Source organism: Bufo bufo, chromosome 2, assembly GCF_905171765.1.
Source record: "Bufo bufo chromosome 2, aBufBuf1.1, whole genome shotgun sequence".
Lineage (NCBI taxonomy): Eukaryota > Metazoa > Chordata > Amphibia > Anura > Bufonidae > Bufo > Bufo bufo.
Genome location: NC_053390.1, coordinates 361669923 through 361674592, shown reverse-complemented (window position 1 = coordinate 361674592; position 4670 = coordinate 361669923).

Sequence of the window (4670 nt, the reverse complement as noted above, 5' to 3'; positions counted from 1 at the left end):
CGGCGAATCAATGGATGTCGTATATCTGGACTTCTCCAAAGCATTTGACACTGTACCACATAAAAGGTTAGTCTATAAAATGAGAATGCTCGGACTGGGAGAAAATGTCTGTATATGGGCAAGTAACTGGCTCAGTGATAGAAAATAGAGGGTGGTTATTAATGGTACACATTCAGATTGGGTCACTGTTACTAGTGGGGTACCTCAGGGGTCAGTATTGGGCCCTATTCTCTGCAATATATTTATTAATGATCTTGTAGAAGGCTTGCATAGTAAAATATCAATTTTCGCAGATGACACTAAACTGTGTAAAGTAATTAACACTGAAGAGGACAGTATACTACTACAGAGGGATCTGGATAGATTGGAGGCTTGGGCAGATAAGTGGCAGATTAGGTTTAACACTGAAAAATGTAAGTTAATGCACATGGGAAGGAATAATGCAAGTCACCCGTACATACTAAATGGTAAAACACTTGGTAACACTGACATGGAAAAGGATCTAGGAATTTTAATAAACAGCAAACTAAGCTGTAAAAACTAGTATCAGGCAGCTGCTGTCAAGGCTAATAAGATAATGGGTTGCATCAAAAAGGGCATAGATGCCAGTGATAAGAACATAGTCCTACCACTTTACAAATCGCTAGTCAGACCACACATGGAGAACTGTGTACAGTTCTGGGCTCCTGTGAACAAGGCAGACATAGAAGAGCTGGAGAGGGTCCAGAGGAGGGCAACTAAAGTAATAACTGGAATGGGGGCAACTACAGTACCTTGAAAGATTATCAAAATTATTGATATTCACTTTAGAAAAAAGACGACTGAGGGGAGATCTAATTACTATATATAAATATATCAGGGGTCAGTATAGAGATCTATCCCATCATCTATTTATCCCCGTGACTGTGACGAGGGGACATCCTCTGCGTATGGAGGAAAGAAGTTTGTACACAAACATAGAAGAGGATTCTTTACGGTAAGAGCAGTGAGACTATGGAACACTCTGCCTGAGGAGTTGGGGATGGTGAGTACAATAAAGGATTTCAAGAAGGGCCTGGATGTATTTCTGGAGTGTAATAATATTACAGGCTATAGCTTCTAGAGAGGGGTCGTTGAGCCAGGGAGTTATTCTGATTGCCTGATTGGAGTCGGGAATTTTTTATTCCCCTAAAGTGGGGAAATTTGGCTTCTACCTCACTTTTTTTTTTTTGCCTTCCTCTGGATCAACTTGCAGGATGACAGGCGAACTGGATGGACAAATGTCTTTTTTCGGCCTTATGTACTATGTTACTATGTTAAATACTGTAATTTTGTGGCGACAGCCACCTCATGAGTCCACCTGCCGGCCACCGCTGACAGAGAGACCAGGGAAGTGGGATAGTCCTTTAATTCTCCATGAATGCACACAACGTTGACTTTTCGGCCAGTATAATCGGCGGGCCGCACCAGGGCAGCTCTTACCAGGGACACCAGGCTCCCTGAATCCAGCCAAGCCACCGCCAGAGTGTCCCCCACTTTCACCTGGCACAGGTGGCTATTGTCTATAGTCTCGGAGGTTCCTGTGGCACATAACTTCCTGGCATATAATGAGTGGCGGTAGCCATAGTTGGTGTCCATGAATTTTATGTTAAGGATCAGAAAACAATAGGCTAAGTTGGTGAAGTGAAATAAGAAAAATACCGTCAGGTCCATAAATATTGGGACATCGGCACAATTCTAAGATTTTTTGGCTCTATACACCACCACAATGGATTTCAAAATGAAACTAACTAGATGTGCTTTAACTGCAGACTGCCAGATTTAATTTGAGGGTATTTACATCAAAATCTGGTGAACGGTGTAGGAATTACAACAGTTTGCATATGTGCCTCCAACTTGTTGAGGGGCCAAAAGTAATAGGACAATTGGCTTCTCATCTGTTCCATGGCCAGGTGTGTGTAATTCCCTCATTATCCTAATTACAATGAGCCGATAAAAGGTCCAGAGTTCATTTTCAAGTGTGCTATTTGCATTTGGAATCTGTTGCTGTCAACTCTCAAGATGAGATCCAAAGAGCTGTCACTGTCAGTGAAGCAAGCTATCATTAGGCTGAAAAAACACAACAAACCCATCAGAGATGGAACATTCTTAAAAAGAAGGAACGCACCGGTGAGCTCAGCAACACCAAAAGACCCGGAAGACCACAGAAAACAACTGTGGTGGATGATAAAAGAATTCTTTCCCTGGTGAAGAAAACACCCTTGACAACAGTTGCCCAGATCAAGAACACTCTCCAGGAGGTAGGTGTATGTGTGTTAAAGTCAACAATCAAGAGAAGACTTCACCAGAGTGAATACAGAGGGTTCACCACAAGATGTAAACCGTTGGTGAGCCTCAAAAACAGGAAGACCAGATTAGAGTTTGCCAAACGACATCTAAAAAAGCCTTCACAGTTCTGGAACAACATCCTATGGACAAATGAGACCAAGATCAACTTGTACCAGAGTGATGGGAAGAGAAGAGTATGGAGAAGGAAAGGAACTGCTCATGATCCTAAGCATACCACCTCATCAGTGAAGCATGGTGGTGGTAGTGTCATGGCGTGGGCATGTATGGCTGCCAATGGAACTGGTTCTCTAGTATTTATTGATGATGTGACTGCTGACAAAAGCAGCAGGATGAATTCTGAAGTGTTTAGGCCAATATTATCTGCTCATATTCAGCCAAATGCTTCAGAACTCATTGGACGGCACTTCACAGTGCAGATGGACAATGACCCAAAGCATTCTGCAAAAGCAACCAAAGAGCTTTTTAAGGGAAAGAAGTGAAATGTTATGCAATGGCCAAGTCAATCACCTGACCTGAATCCCATTGATTATGCATTTCACTTGCTCAAAACTGAAGGGAAAATGCCCGAAGAACAAGCAGGAACTGAAGAGAGTTGCAGTAGAGGCCTGGCAGAGCATCACCAGGGATGAAACCCAGCGTCTGGTGATATCTATGCGTTCCAGACTTCAGGCTGTAATTGACTGCAAAGGATTTGCAACCAAATATTAAAAAGTGAAAGTTTGAGTTATGATTATTATTCTGTCCAATTACTTTTGGCCCCTTAACAAGTGGGAGGCACATATGCAAACTGTTGTAATTCCTACACCGTTCACCTGATTTGGATGTAAATACCCTCAAATTAAAGCTGACAGTCTGCGGTTAAAGCACATCTTGTTCGTTTCATTTCAAATCCATTGTGGTGGAGTATAGAGCCAAAAATGTTAGAATTGTGCCAATGTCCCAATATTTATGGATCTGACTGTATATAAATACAACTATTGTTTAGAAACAGAAAACAGAAAATTGCCATGTGTGTATGTATTCACCCCCTTTGTTAAGAAGCACATAAAAAGCTCTGGTGTAACCAATTACCTTCAGAAGTCACATAATTACTGAAATGGTGTCCACCTGTGTACAATCTAAGTGTCACATGATTTGTAATTACATACACACACCTCTTTTGAAAGGCCCCAGAGGCTGCAACACCTAAGCAAGAGGCATCACTAACCAAACACTGCCATGAAGACCAAGGAACTCTCCAAACAAGTAAGGGACAATGTTGTTGAGAAGTCAGGGTTAGGTTATAAAAAATATCCAAATCTTTGATGATCCCCAGGAGTACCATCAAATCTATCATAACGAAATGGAAAGAACATGGCACAACAGAAAACCTGCCAAGAGACGCTTGCCCACCAAAACTCACGGACCGGACAAGGAGGGCATTAATCCGAGAGGCAGCACAGAGACCTAAGGTAACCCTGGAGGCACTGCAGAGTTCCACAGCAGAGACTGGAGTATCTGTACATAGGACGACAATAAGCCGTACGCTCCATAGAGTTGGGCTTTATGGCAGAGTGGCCAGAAGAAGCCATTACTTTCAGCTCTAAAAAAGGCAAGTTGTGAGTTTGCGAAAAGGCATGTGGGAGACTCACAAAATGTACGGAGGAAGGTGCTCTGGTCTGATGAGACTAAAATTGAACTTTTCGGCCATCAAAGAAAACGCTATGTCTGGCGCAAACACATCACATCACCTAAAGAACACCATCCCCACAGTGAAACATGGTGGTGGCATCATGCTGTGGGGATGTTTTTCAGCAGCTGGGACTGGGAAACTGGTCAGGGTTGAGGGAAAGATGGATGGTGCTAAATACAGGGATATTCTTGAGCAAAACTTGTTGCTCTACCTGAAGCTTGCTATACTAAGTGGGCTGCTGAATAAGTGGAGTTAAAGTACCTGAGTTCTGGTGCTGAGTGTGATTTCGTGGGAGTGATTGCAGGTGGCTGAGTAAGGATTGAAGCGGAGGTCCCTCAGAGTTAAGTACTTGCATTTTGGTACTGCCATTTAAACCCTTTTTTTTTTCTCTGCTGTGTACTGCCATTTAACCCCTTAACCACCTGCCATCTGGGCCATTTGCCCCCTTCCTGACCAGGCCAAATTTTGCAAAACTGACATATCTCACTTTATGTGGTAATAACTTTGGAACGCCTTTATTTATCCAAGTCATTCAGAGATTGTTTTCTCGTGACACATTGTACTTCATGATAGTCATAAATTTGAGTCAAAATATTTTACCTTTATTTATGAAAAAAATCCAAATTTACCCAAAAATTTGAAAAATTCGCAATTTTCTAAATTTCAATTT